The sequence below is a fragment of the Moschus berezovskii genome, chromosome 13, assembly GCF_049115385.1.
Source record: "Moschus berezovskii isolate FMDL1 chromosome 13, NW_MosBer_1.0, whole genome shotgun sequence".
In the NCBI taxonomy this organism is placed as follows: Eukaryota; Metazoa; Chordata; class Mammalia; order Artiodactyla; family Moschidae; genus Moschus; species Moschus berezovskii.
In genome coordinates, this window is record NC_142472.1 from 1,469,650 (window position 1) to 1,484,042 (window position 14,393).

The following is a 14,393-nucleotide window of genomic DNA, read 5'->3' on the forward strand; positions in this document are numbered from 1 at the left end:
TTGGCCCATCAGGGCACCTGAGCCTTCCTGGCTCCCACCGCCCTGCCCCTACATGGGAATGGGGGGTCCCTGTCCCGTCTGATCCCACCATCTGACCTTGGATGTAGAAGTCTCGCTCAAAATTCTGCTCCCAGTGACTGGTGTTCTCTTGGGCAAAATCTACATAACCTGCTGTCAAGGACTGTCAAACAAATGTTCGACTTTGTACAGCCCATGGTCAAAGCCCAGAAGGGAAGGAAGGGAAATACACTGTGCCAGGGCGCGGAAGGGCTCAGGAAGGTAAGAATCAGACACTCGTATGAGCGCATAGATGCGGAGCGCTGACTGTGGCCTCCAGGGAGTGTCTGAGGTGCCTTCTCTTTGCCTTTGCACCGCACCCCCGCCCCAGCCTGGACGTCCAGACACAGGCTCTAACTGCTGACTCAGAGAGTGATGCAGAAAGGGAGGAAGTCTGCCTGGTATTTTGGAAAAGCATGCTTTGTTTCAGTTGTAGGATTGAGGGTGGGGTGTGGAGCCAGGTGAGGAGGAAGGGGGCATGGGGCAGAGCAAATTCCTTTAAAATTGTACTCCTTGGCGCTGTACTCTTTTATACTATTTTTAAAAACAGGTTCAACTGTCACTCTTAGTAGGGGCATGTATATGAATAAACGAATTTCCTATTTCTCCTTAAGCAATACCCAACTGTAAAACACCCCCATCTTTACACATTTGACTGATCGATGACAAAGCACCAACAGTATTTGCAGTCTGCTCGTGCTCCACGGAATTCCCTCTCTTATCCTAATAAAACTACTTTAAACAGGAAACAGCAAATGTGTTTTCTTTGAACTCAAATTATTTAAAACAAGTTCTTATATTGCTTTTTGGAAACTTACATAGGACAAGTTTTTAAATGCTTTTTTTTTTTTTTAAATTTCGAACGACTCAGTGTTTAAAAATTTACTTCTGCCATTAGATTCAAAGATCACTTCATTCTCTTAAAGGTAACGTGCTATTTTGCCTCATTAAAATAAACACCAATGTTTTTACAACCGCAACAGTTCCGCGCACATTAGCATATTTTGGCTGAGGTATTGTTTTACTCTGACCTGTATAATAAGTGTCACATTAGCAAGACAACAAATCAAACGTTTGTTAATTTCCCCCGCTTTCCCACACAGCTGGCGGTGTTATCATGTCACCAGATTTTAATTAATATGATAAGTAACACTTGCAAGACAACAGCCGGATTTTTCCCCTCTGTGTGCGTGAGGGGCTGTAAGCCTCCTGTGTGTGTGTGTGTACGTGTGCGTGTGCGCCTGCACACACGTGTGTGCAGATGGTAGAAACCGGGAGGAAGCTAAGATATTCACAAGGGCCTTTTGCAACAAATTAATCACCAAAAACATTCACAGCCACGCACAATGCTATTTCCAACCTAACTCTCATTACACTGTCTTCTTTTGCTCTTCCGGATCTAAGATCGCCATGCACCAATGCAGAATAAAAATCAGAAAAACAGATAAGAAAAGGTGCTAATTTTCATACCTGGGGTAGTTGTGTGTTTAAGGTTTTAGCAGTTAAGAGAGATGCAGTACTGCTGCCTTTGGAGAGGTTTAATTTTAATCTCTCCAGCTTCCACGTGAATAGGGACCATTGTGTGTTCCATGTGCGGAGCCATGCTCGGGCTGTTCTTGGGTAAGGGAAAAGTGCCATCTATTTGCAAAAGCTGGAAATGCAGCTGAGCTCAGAAGGGAGAGATCCCTCCACCGCCAGTCCCAGCCCTGGAGCCTCCGGCACTCCTAACAACAGACCCAGAAGTGGATCTGTCCAACAGGGGAAGAAGAACCACAGCACGAAAATACATAAATGAAAACGCATTCCCAGCATGTGCGCCCCGTAAACTATTTTACAAAACTAATGCCGAGGCTCCATTTAAAACTGTCTCTATACATTTTTTAGTAAAAACAGGAGCAGTATCCGGTTCCCAAAAAACGTGTAATATAAAACATCACCTAAGAATGAATGCATTTTACCTTTAGATATTTTAAAAATTATTTAATACTTTTTAAGTAACACAGTAGAAATTAATTCTATAACAAAACACTAACAGTGGAAATCCTTAAATGGTTGCTGGAGGAAAATGCCAATAAGAAAAGCGGTGTTCAAAATTAGAACTGTCTCTAATGCTTTCTGATCTTGAATTTTCTGAAGAGAAAGGAAACCTCTTTCTCCCGGGAATGGAAGGTGGAAAGCCCGTTTATGAAGCTGAAATTCTTCCAAATCTCCTTATTGTTATTTAACTTAACATTTTTTTCCTTCTGTCACAAAACACAAGCTTTCCCCTGATGAATCCCAAACTCTAATATTCCACCGACATAAGACTAAGCCCCAGAAGCAGGATGGCACCGACATCCCTAAAAAGATGGTTTTCTCTGTAAGTAGGATTAAGCCCAGAGCAACTTCCACACGCGGCGGCGGTGTGTTGAGAGGGAAGGCCAGCAGACACGATCGCCGGTCCTGCCAGTCTCGTGCCCCTGTCCGAAGCTGCCCAGCAGAACGGGCGTGCCGGGAAGCCGGTTCGGTTGCCTTCAACCAGGTGTGTAAACACAGGCTCAGATTTGGGGTCGCAAGGAGTCGGACACGACTGAGCGACTGAACTGAACATCATCTCCAGTAACAGTTCTGAAAGGGAACATGAAAGCAGGTTTCCAGCCTCCTCTGCCGGTCTGCATAGTAGTCCTGTGGGCCAGCGTGCAGAGAGGGTCAGAGGAAAACTGCCCACCGGCTCATCAGAAACCGACCCTGGGAAAATTCACCTGGGCATTCAGTCAGCCGGAGGAAGGCCCCGAGGGGCTCCCGCTTGGTGGGCGCAGAGCTGTCTGTGGTGGGGGGCAGAGAGCCAGCCTGCCTGTACCCCGCATCCACGCTGCAGGCCTGGAGCCCTCCTCCCATGCTCTGCTGCCCCGGAGGGCTGCCTTCCTGAGAGACGTTGGGAGGGCCTCTTCTCTGGGGAGAGGAGCCGGGAAGCTGAAGACAGACGCACCCTGACCAGGCCAGTCCCTGGGCCAGTGTGTGCTGTGCCACCCAGACGTCCGCATGGCCAACAGCCCTCAGGAGGCCTTGGTCCACCCCCAGCTCAGTGAGGGCAAGACCCCCGACTCCCTGGACGCGCCTCCCGCCCTGGCTTCCTCTCCACTGAGTCAGTGGAGTGAGGACCTGGCTCTTTCCTGCCTTCACCTTGCACCTCAGCCAAGGGAGGGAGTTTAGGGGGAGACGGAACAGGGAGGGCTTCCAGGAGTCAGGCCATGCTCACGCCCCCCCCCCAAGAGAAATACTAACCCAGCGAGGCCCTAAAACAACCGGGGCGTGCCCACGGAGCAAGGACCCTGCATGGCCAGCACCCTGACCCAAAGGAGACAGGGAGCTGGAGCTGGGGTGCCTGCAAGACGTTCTCCAGCAACAACCCAGCAGCAGAGGCAGCTCAGGCTTCAAGGGCAAGCAGCTGAGCGCTTGAGTCAGGTTTCCAAATTTAACACCCGGAAGACACACGCTTTATTCTGACCAAGCAGGGGCAGACAAGAGCTGTTGTGGGCAGTGAGCTTAGCTAGGAGCATCAGAACTGTGATGTAGGGAAGAGCAGGGACTGGGGGGTGGGGGGGGATCGGGGGGGCGGGGAGAGAAAGGAGATGAGGGAGGGAGGGGTCTTCGAGAAAAGGATTTGGTGATCAAAGCACAAGCCACCTAAAAATCACACACACACTGCAGAATAACACTGGCTCCTGCAAGATCAGGATCTTGACATAAGCCTCGGAGATTACAGGCCAGGCTGTCCCGCCCCTGTCCCAGGAGCTCAGGGCGAGGCTGGAGCGACAGGACTCAGCATTGTCTCCAGGGACAGGAGACGGCACATCCTAATTTCAGACTAAATGGAGAACCCCAGCCATCACAAGACACGCCTTGTGCACCACCAGGGGGAAAAACGCAGGCAGGCGTCGCTGCGGGTGGGGCGACGCACCTGATGAAAACCGTCAAGTGCGGGACACATCTGTTTGGGGGAAATGAAGTGTGAGGGCAATGGCCTTGCCCTGCTTCTGAAGATTGGAGAGAGTTCAAAGAAAAATGCAAAGATCTGTGCTGCTGCTGCTAAGTCACTTCAGTCGTGTCTGACTCTGTGTGACCCCATAGACGGCAGCCCACCAGGCTCCCCCGTCCCTGGGATTCTCCAGGCAAGAACACTGGAGTGGGTTGCCATTTCCTTCTCCAATGTGTGAAAGTGAAAAGTGAAAGTGAAGTCGGTCAGCTGTGTCCAACCCTTAGCGACCCCACGGACTGCAGCCCACCAGGCTCCTCCGTCCATGGGATTTTCCAGGCAAGAGTACTGGAGTGGCTTGCCATTGCCTTCTCCGGAAGATCTGTGAGAGTCTATCAATTCACCTTCTATAGGTTTGGAAGGTAATTGTGTGTTTGTTCAGTCGCTCAGTCGTGTCTGACTCTTTGCGACCCCATGGACTGCAGCACACCAGGCCTCCCTGTCCTTCACCATCTCCCACAGTTTGCTCAAACTCATGTCCATTTAGTGGGTGATGCCTTCCAACCCTCTCATCCTCTGTTGTCCCCTTCTCCTCCTGCCCTCAATCTTTCCCAGCAACAGGGTCTTTTCCAGTGAGTCAGCTCTTCGTATCAGGTGGCCAAAGTATTGGAGTTTCAGCTTCAACATCAGTCCTTCCAGTGAACTCTCAGGACTGATCTCCTTTAGGATGGACTGGTTGGATCTCCTTGCTGCCCAAGTGTCTCTCAAGAGTCTTCTCCAACACCACAATTAGAAAGCAATTGCATAAAATAAAGCTTAATTTGGAAAAATCCTCCCATTCCGTAGAGCAAATTTCCAAGTTCATTCTAAGTTTGCCCTTTGGATCACACAGGCTCTACTGAAGCAGGACTTGGGGGGCTGTGGCTGTGACGGGCCAGGAGGACCGCAGCCCCAGCAGGTCACGGGCAGTCTCTGCTGGGCCCCTCCCTCTCCCTGCCCCACCCATGTCCTGTCCCGTGTGGAGGGACAGCAGGGAAGACGGGGAGGCTAACACAGGCCCCCCTCCCTGACGACTAAGGAGATGGGGAGCTGGAAGCTGGAGGCTGCCCGTGATCACCCGGAAAGGCTCCTGCCCTGCCCAGTGAGGCACAGACGCTGCTCTGGAAAGACGGCAGTCTCCCCTGCAGACAGACTCGGGGCCGTGTTCATCAAGAGGACAGTGAGTCAGGAGACTCATTAGTAAATGATGCAGGAAAATCGTGTTCTTGGCTAGGAGTTGGTTTGCTATTTTTGTTGTTAAATTCCTGCAAATTTGCATCTGTAATGCAACAAACACAATGTAAGGGGGCACTCTGTCCTTCTCTGGCTGACCCATTTGGCTGCTGCCAACATCAACAAAGAGGGCTTCCCAGGTAGCTCAGCTGGTAAAGAATCCACCTGCAATGCAGGAGACCCTGGTTCGATTCCTGGGTCAGGAAGGTCCCCTGGAGAACGGATAGGCTACCCACTGCAGTGTTCTTAATCCCACGGACAGAGGCGCCTGGAGGGCTACAGTCCGTGGGGTCGCAAAGAGTCGGACATGCCTGAGCAGCTTCGCACAACAGGTGATTTGATCATTTGAATGCAACTGATGGGGACGCCAAGGCAGATGAAGGAAAGGCCGAGCCGGCGCAGGCGGGTGGCTCCCCTCTGTCCCTGCGCCAGGCGTCTGCGGCCCGGAAGAGGAGAGGAAGGAGGCCACCGCCCCTTCCGTGTGTTCTGCAGGGGCGTGGCCGTTCTTACTTTCTAGTGAGAGTTGCATTAAGTCTTTCGATGCTGCTCACTCTCGTGGAATGCCCATGAAGCAGCAGAGGAAGTGGGCAGAAGATGAGAAAGGGGGAGCAGGGCAGTCCTACAATCACCCCCAAGCATCGTCCTAAGTGCTGGACCGCGATTTGCAGAGACCCCCAGCCTCCCCGTTGAACCGTCTTGGTCTCGTGAGCAGCCCGGCGTTACTCAGTCCCCAAACCATTCCATTCAGCTCAAGGGCACCAGCCCAAGCACTTCCCCACTTACTTTCATTGGGCACTTGCTTCGGGCAATATCAGCAATCACACCAGGGTGCGGGTCTCCTCCACCCCACTCCTTGTGCCCAGGCTATCTCAAATGAACAGGAGGTGTGCTGTTGTCCCGGAGGCCGGGACGCAGGCCTTCCCCTGGGCCACGCTGCCAGGCCAGGCCGGCGGGTGGACAGCAGCCCTGCCCCTAAGCCCGCAGCTACACCGGTTCCAGTCGCTTCCTGACGCTGCCCTCCGCCAAGGCAGCGCGTGGACACTGGCAGCCTCCTTTGGCTCACACCATCTGGAAGTTCCATTTTACACAGACACGCTCATAAATTTCTGTGCTCTTCTGGAAAAATGCCACTGAAGGATACAGAAAGATATCTTGGGGTCTGGCTACAGATTGGTTCTCAAAGCGTTTTGAAGACATTAAGTGGGGAGATCACACATGCCACGAGTAAGACCTGGCACAGCCAAACAAATACACATAAACAAATTTTAAAGTAATCTGTAATAGGAATACCATTTACCTGTTCATATGTGCATGAAAAAAATCAAAATTTTCTGTTGATCGGGGAAGCTAAGGCAGAGACTGGGGAACAGCCTTCCTTTTAGTAACTAATGTCAGAACACAGCCATTAGCTGCCTTTGTGACTCAAGCTGGACCATTAACACCAGAGAGTGAACTGTCATCCCTGAGGCCATTAGAGCAGCCCACAGAGCCACCAAGCTGCGCCAGCCTGCACAGGTGCCTGGTGCCCCAGAACAGCGCCCCTCACGAAGGACCCCTCACCCTAGTACACCTCACACTGAAAGTGTCAGTTGCTCAGGCACGTCTGACGCTCCAGGACCCCATGGACTGTAGCCCGCCAGGCGCCTCTGTCCATGGGATTTCCCAGGCAAGCATCCTGGAGTGGGTGACCATCTCCTTCTCCAGGGAATCTTCCTGACCCAGGGATCGACCCTGCGTCTCCTGCATTGGCAGGTGGGTTCTCTACCACTGAGCCCCAGAGAAGCCCCTCACACTAATAACCGAAATATGCAGCTCGATTTTCAGAGGGGAAAGTCTTATTAGGACTTCAGCAACTTGCTCCTCTTGAAGGGCTCTAGGTAGCCCTTCTTTGGGTAAAATTCTGAGCAAACCCCGCCATGACGGATTTGACCTGGAAAGCAGACTGGCCCGTCCATCACAAAGGTCAGGGTCTGTCCTTAGAGGCAGCTCCTGGGTGTCCAGTGAAGCCTCTTGAGGAACCTCCAGAAACGAGCGCAAACCGACAGGTGCTCAGTCACGAGGTTATTTTGTGATGAGAACACTCCCACTCTAGGAAACAGCGATTCTAGAGAGCAGGCCTGTCACCCAGAGGTCACTGCGCCCCCAGACACCCCACACCCGCAGTGCTAGGCGTCCTGGGCACAGCAGGCAGACTGCAGTCCTGCTTCTCCACCATTGCATAGTCCAGCGGCAGGTGGTGTGGACGTGACTGCCAACCAGGCCCTCCAACCCCAGGGGGACACTGGGCATTTGGCCCCAAGGAGGCGGGACTGTGAAATACTGAGACCTCACAGAGTCTCGGCAAAACAGAGCTGGCCTGGGTCTGGCACGCCGGCCCAGAGTGAGTGGAGGGAACCAGACAAGGTCCATCCACCAGGGCTGACCTGCCCCTAGAGCCCCACGGGCCCCTGGGTCACAAGAGCCCAGACACGCTTCTGCCCGCTGGCCTGGAGAGGAAGTCAGCAGCATACGCAGCTCACTCCCTGCTTTTCAGGAATAAGAGATGCACAACCAGACACAGGGCCCAGAAGGTGGGGATCTCAGCTGAGATCTACCCCTGGATATGGTCGCCCCTGGCCAGGGCTTGAGGATCCCTTGAATCGTTAAGGATGAACCAAGAGAAGAGCTCAGGTGGTCTGAGAGTCTTCACCATAGCTAAGGCTGGGGCATGGGCTCTGATGCCTCCTGGGGCGCCCCAGCTGGCTCATGGGTCAAAACCCAGCCTGTCCATGCAGGAGACACAGGGTCCATCCCTGGGTCGGGAAGATGCCCTGGAGAAGGAAACGGCAACCCACGCCAGGATTCTCGCCTGGAGAATCCCACGGACAGAGGAGCCTGGTGGGCTTCGGTCCGTGGGGTCACAGAGTCGGTCACGGCTGAGCGGCTGAGCACAAGGACAGGAACTACGCCTCCCGACTGTGTCTGAACGCTTGTCTTCGAAGGCCTTCCCAGCCCCAGGGGGCGGGCTCGTGGAAGCCCTGTGACGTGGTCAGAAAGCTGGAGTGACCACCGCCGGGGCTCTGACCACAGCTCCTCTCGGGCCATGACCCCCGCCCCGACCGGGGGTGGGGAGGAGGGCTGGGGGAGGGCTGGAGGGCAGCGGCCGCTCCAGGCCCCGACACCACGGCTCTCAGGTGACCCCAGCGCCACACCCTCTGCCTCTCTGGTTTCTGTCTGCCCAGCAGAGAGCTGCCCACCTCCTGAATTTTCCTCCCTGCTGAGTTGAACAATGAGGGTTGTTTTTTTTTTTTCCATCATATTTCTAATGTTCTTCACAAGCTTGATTTTAAGAAAGGAAAATTCCCCACCATATTTTCGGTCTGATTATCAGAGGATGGTGGACAACAGATTGATAAGAGTCACTCAAGGAGACACCGGCTCTTGTGTGTAACAGCTCCTCCAATTATCAGGCACTACTGAACCACTATTGATCCCACTCACATTGGGTGATAACTGAGCATTTTCCACTTCTTTAAAGTGCTGTTAGCTGAGCCTCCCATCAATGGGAAAGCAGTAGATTTCCTTTAAACACAGCTCAACACAATAAATAGCACAGGCTGAAAGTTCAGAGTTCTTTAATCTCAGTGAAACAAATAACCACCCAGCAGAAACACACAGACTTGCGAGGCCCTAAATGGTTTATTACAAAACTGGCTCCAGGGGAGGTCATTTAATATGTCACCTTAGCGACCACCCACAGATGCGCTGAAGAAAAGGCACAGTTCTCTCCATTTGCTTTCAAGGGTTTAAAATTAAGGATAGAGAGATGGGGCGGAAGGTGGGAGGTGGTAACCGGAGTGACAGTTGCTAACAGTCAGGGTGGGCTTCTTGTAACCATTGGCAGCATCCCTGCAGCTTTGGGGCTGCACGTCTTGCTTTTCGTGGGACGGCAGGATTTGCAGATGGATGCGGGCGGATGGGTAGAATGGGGATCAAACGAGCATCTCTGTCAGGCTGGGTTGATTGGTGTGGTCCCCAGAGAAGCTCATCGGTGACTGCTCCTCTCCTGGGTATGTGGTGGCGAGTGACCAATGGGTGCCTTTGTCCTGATGGACCAAGCCTTTGTTGTAGGTCCAGGGCCAACCCGAGACCATAAAACTGAGAAATTGACGAATAGGGAAATCAGCACGAAACCGCAAAAATAATCTCTCTGTACCATCAGTAGTTAGCCAAAGGGCTGGCCACTGAGACGCGGGGTCAGGTCAAATGACCTGAGAAGTCAATGAAAAGTGGTTTTTGTTATTTATTTCGCCAGAGTTTCTCCCTTTGTGGATGGGTCCACATTCTATTGTAAGAAAATAAAAGGCTGGAATTTCTCCAAACAAAGGCATCGCCGTCATTCCAGGGCCAGTTCCCCGGCCTGTGGAGCCCCACGCCCTTTGCTGGCCCAACCACTGGATGTCAGGTAATGTTTTCAGCACCTACAGAAAGATGCTGTGGTCAGGAGATGGGGCACCCCAACACCTCCCCGTGAATAAGGGTGTCATGGATGTCGGGGATCTGAGGAGAAAAGCGGGATAGACATTGAGGGAGGACAGGGTGAGAGCAGAGGTTAAAACGAATTTAAAGACAAGTCATCATTGAGCTGTCCAAGCATCTGGGTCTCTCTCTATTCATCTGATGAATACACATCTATCTGTTGGGTCACATCAGGTCCACACCTAACGCTGTCTTTCAGAGACTCGAGGTTGAGATGCGGGACTGATGCGGGTAGAACAGCAGGCAAGGGCGTGGTGGCAGCACACAGGTGCACACACCTGCCCACCAGGCGGCCCAGGAGGATGGAAACACTTGTGTTGAGCCTGGAAAGGGAGGTGGTAGAGTTGGCCCCAGGTGGGACGGCCTCTGAGAAAGCCTAGAAGGATGGGTGTGGTCTCTGAGGACCCACGGTGAGGATTCAAACAGGTCCTCATGGCAGCAGCATCACACCGGCCAAAACCGGAGACAACCCAGCATCTGCCAGCAGGTGATGGACAACCAGTGTGGTCCACCCGTGCAGTGAGCACTGCTCAGCCTTGAGAAGGGAGGGAGGGGATTCCTGGTGGTCCCGTGGTTAGGACTCGGCACCCTCACGCTGAGGGTCTGGGTTTAATCCCTGGTCAGGCTTCCCAGGTGGCGCTAGTGGCGAAGAACCAGCCTGCCAATGCAGGAGATATAAGAGACGCAGGTTCGATCCCTGGGATGGGAAGATCCCCTGGAGGAGGACATGGCAACAGACGCTAGTATTCTCGCCTAGAGAGTCCCCATGGACAGAGGAGAGGTTCGATCCCTGGGATGGGAAGATCCCCTGGAGAAGGAAATGGCAACAGACGCTAGTATTCTCGCCTAGAGAATCCCCATGGACAGAGGAGCCTGGTGGGCTAGAGTCCATGGGGTCACAAAGAGTCAGACACAGCTGAAGTGACTTAGCAAGCAGGGAACTAAGATCCTGAAAGCCATCTGGCGCAACCACAATAAATAGAATGAAGGGAACTGTGACTCCATCCCACAACCACATGGATGAACCTTAAGGACAGTGTTGAGTGAAATAACCCAGTTGCAACAGGATGGATGCATCTGATCCCACTCCTGTGAGGGACCCAGAGTCGGCGGCCCACAGAGACAGAGAGGGGATGGTGGGCACAGGGATTGGGTGGGGGTGGGCTGTCGGTGTTTCCCGGGGGCGAGTTTCCATTTGCGGCGGGGGCGGGGGCGGGAAGACATTCCCGCGTTGATGGCACCGCTCTGTGAATGCACTAAATGCAACCAAAATGTACACTGAGAAGCAGTTAAGATGGAAACTTTCATGTTCTGTGTATTTAGTCAAAGCCACGGATTTTCTAGTAGTCATGTATGGATGTAAGAGTTGGACCAAAAAGAAGGCTGAGCACCAAAGGATTATGCTAAGAGTCTTGAGAGTCCTCTGGACATCAAGGAGATGAAAGCAATTGATCCTTTAGGAAATCAACCCTGAATATTCATTGGAAGGACTGATGCTGAAGCTGAAGCTCCAAAACTTTGACACCTGATATGAAGAGCCAACTCATTGGAAAAGACCCTGATGCTGGGAAAGATAGAAGGCAGGAGGATAAGGGGATGACAGAGGACGAGATGGTCGGATGGCATCATCAATTCAATAGATATGAACTTCGGCAAACTCTGGGAGGTGGTGAAGGGCAGGGAGGCCTGCCGTGCCGCAGTCCATGGGGTCGCAAAGAGTTGAACACGACTTAGCAACTGAAGAACAACAACAAATCATAAGGAAATAAGTTCTTGGTGCTTGTGAGCCCAAACTGAAGGCAATTCCAGAACTTAAACCCCAGAAATGTAGCAGCACCGCTGCACAGGACCCAGGCTCAGAGTCTCACGGAGGGAGACACAGCCGCACGGGTTCCCCACGGGTCTCACGGTGCATCCGAGGCTCCCTGGGCAAACCTGGTCTTCAGCCAGCTTGCAGTTCAGGAGAGGATGTGAGAGCAACTCCAGCCCACACATGGCCAGGGACCAGGCTCCCTCAGAGAAACACACGTTCGCGATTGGCCCTCCGCGTGTTACCTGCGGCCTTGAGCAGTTTGGGGCAAATGCAGATACTATTAAAGAGCAAATTAGTGAACGGTGAACACTAAAATTTCAGCATTTTCTGGAAAACACTATCCGCCTCCTGCACTTCCAGAAGTTTTCAACTCCTGGGGACCGACTGCAGTGGAAACAAAAGAAAGACCCTCTCACCCTAAGCGAGCCCGGGTAGGATACAGGGGTTTGATTTCTGGGTTGGGAAGATCCCCTAGAGGAGGAAATGGCAACCCACTCCAGTTTTCTTGTCTGGAAAATCCCACCAACAGAGGAGCCTGGCGAGCGACAGTCCCTCTGGCGGCAAAGAGTCAGACGTGACTGAGCACACACACACAGTAAACGGGCTCAGCATCGCCCCACACTATGAGGACGTGGGATCCTGTGTCTTTTAGGGGAGATGCTGTTGTTCGGGGCTCCCTTCTAGGAGCGACCTTAGGGAGCCCACTTTCTATGGGGTCTGGAGACCCAAGTTGCTGGGGGCTAAGAAGGACTATGCGGGAATCGGCCGCTCAGACGATCATCACCAGGGCAGGAAGCCTCTGAGTCTGACTGCACACGGTCAAGCTGTAACCTCACTAGTCTGCCTGGAGGAGACGGCAGATGGAGCAGGATGAACAGAGGTGAAGAACTAAGATCATGGTCTCCGGTCCCATCGCCTCACGGCCAGTAGACGGGGAAACAATGAGACTTTAATTTCTGGGCTCCAAAATCACTGTGGGTGGTGCCTGAAGCCATGAAATTAAAAGATGCTAGCTCCCTGGAAAAACCATGACCAACAGACAGCACGTGAGAGAGCAGAGACGTTCCTTTGCCGACAAAGGTCACGTATGGATGTGAGAGCTGGACCATAGCGGTGGCTGAGCACCAGAGAAGTGATGCCTTTGAGCTCTTGTCCACAAGGACGCATGGTCCAATTGTTTAAAGGGCCACACTCTGTCACTGTATAGTCCCCATCGTCAGAGCTACGGTTTTCCAGGAGTCACGCATGGAAGTGAAAGCTGAACAATAAAGAAGGCTGAGCGCCAAAGGATTGATGCTTTTGAACTGTGGTGCTGGAGAAGACTCGAGAGTCCCTGGACGGCAAGGAGACCAAATAAGCCAATCCTGAAGGAGATCGACCCTGAATATTCATTGGAAAGACTGATGCTGAAGCTGAAACTCCAATCCTTCGGCCACCTGATGTGAATAACTGACTCACTGGGAAAGACGCTGATGCTGGGAGGGATTGGGGGCAGGAAGAGAAGGGAAGACAGAGGATGAGATGGCTGGATGGCATCGCCGACTCAATGGACCTGAGTTTGGGCAAGCCCCGGGAATTGGTGAAGGACAGGGAGGCCTGGTGTGCTGCAGCCCACGGGGTCAAAAAGAGTTGGCCAGGACTGAGCGACTGAGCAGCGGCAGCCACAGAGTTAGGGAGAGAAATGAGAGCACGGGGCTTGGTCTTCACCAGAGTCGGCCGGTGCGGCTGCCCCAGCGCAGCCTCGGGAAGGGCAGTGAGTTGGGACTGACGTTTCTCAACAGGCTTCTCCTGGTGGCCCAGCCCCGCCTGGCCACACCGCACACCTGGAGATGACAAATGAGCGACCTCGCGGCACCAGCATAATACTATCGTTTGTATCGCAGAGTCAGCAAAATCCAGCCCCCAATAACTCAGCAGACTATTCTCCACCAAGACCAGCCATCAATACAGGTTTATGTGCCCAGTACTAATCACCAAAGTCAGATAATATGCAAGGTTAATGGCTGCAGACAGTCTGGGGAAACATCCAAGATCTGATAAGGACAGACCCGCATTATTGCACTTCTGCGCATCTACACCCCACCAAGAACAAACGCAGGAAGGAAATCGATGTTTAAGGCAGTCGCAATACATCTCCTGTGGCTACATATAAATTGGCCCTTCACTGGCCCATTCACATCTCGGTTAATAAATAGTTCAGACAAGGGCCACCCTGATAGCAAAGGAGGGTGCCCATTGTCAGCCCGTCACCCCCCGGAGATTTATGCTGCTTCAGCACAAGGGCCGCCTCAGCTTTCCAATTACCCTGCCCAGCTCTCAAAGGAGACGGGAGCGGTGGGCACTCAGTTCCGATGACGAGTTTAATATCCATATATATCAAGCCCTCAAAACTAAGGGCTGCGCTGTCTTCTCCCAGCAAAACACTTTTATTGAACAGTTAGCAGACAAAGCCCCGCGTGGGGCTCCTTTGTCCCGGCATCGACCGCCAGCCTGACCGCGGGGCCCTCGTGAAGACTGCACTTCCTCTGGCCAAGACTTGGCGACCCTTGATAGCATCCCCAGCAAGACCTGGAGGACCTTCTGTGGTCTTCGACGTTTAGAGATGGTGTTGCAGTTCCCCTCATCCATGAGATGCTCGTACCAACAGTAGCTCCCTATCAACAGCGAGCCGGTTAAATCCGGCACCTTCATCTGGAGGAAGATGGACCCATTTCCAAATACGCCGCGCTCAGCCAGCCCTGAAGGACTGACCCCAGTCTTGGCAGTGCGCTGCTCCTC